Below are 1,080 nucleotides of genomic sequence, written 5' to 3'. Positions count from 1 at the left end.
CTGGTGACAAGGAGTAGTTGGCTTGGCTGGTGGCAAAGTAGGGAGACTTGTGAAGAAATTACAATGATTCGGTCCTGACTCATGATAGAAGCAGATTTAAGGAATAGTCAAACGTCACTTACATATAGCAGAAGAAACATTAGATTTGTACCAAAAAATAGATAAGTTCTATGATTTGAAAAACATTAGATTTAAGGAGTAGTTCACTTCTTAATATGTGTGCTGGAAAGCGAAATCACAATTTCATACTCGTAAATTCCATGATTATTGCACAAAGTACATTATTTTATCCTCCATGCAGTAAGCGTGGGATTTGGATTCTTTAATTTTGTTATTCTCGTTTGAAAACATTTTCAAAAAATCTGTATTATTTATTTGAAAGTATATTTTTATACTAATTTATGGTTTGTAATTAAAATATAATGGTAGGTAATATTTTGTTTCAAAAAATGTTTATTTTTTTTCTGTTAAATTTTTTTATTACTTAAATGAATGATTATTTTATTAAAAAATTATAAAAGATATATAAATATATACATAATAATTAATTAATGGTGAATTTTAATGTTCATTGTAGAATATTTTCGTTAAAAAAGTATGCATAATATACAATTTTAGTTCATTGTATTAGTGGTGATTATTTTAATGTTCATTGTAGAATATATACATAATATATACTGATTTCCGTTTCTATTTTTAAAATTTTTTAAGATAAAATATAATTTAGTTCTTAATATTTGGATTAAATTTTAATTTGATCTCTAATATTTTAAACGTTCGTTCTATTTTAGTCTAAAATAATTTTAAACGAATTTAATATTATTCCATTATTAAATTTGATATAAACAATTAACATATTAAAAATATAATAATGTTCGATTTCAATACTTAAATAAAATCGATTAATTAACTAAAAATATTATTAACATTTACAATACTTATTCCATTAATTATTTATATCAAATTTTAAGTGAAATAACACTAAATCTGTTTAAAATCTTTTAAAATAAAATAAAATATTAAAAATATTAAAAATATATTAAAATTTAATTCAAATATTAAAAATTAAAATAATATTTT

Source organism: Arachis duranensis, chromosome 6, assembly GCF_000817695.3.
Source record: "Arachis duranensis cultivar V14167 chromosome 6, aradu.V14167.gnm2.J7QH, whole genome shotgun sequence".
Taxonomy (NCBI): Eukaryota; Viridiplantae; Streptophyta; class Magnoliopsida; order Fabales; family Fabaceae; genus Arachis; species Arachis duranensis.
Note: the sequence above shows the minus strand (reverse complement) of the source record.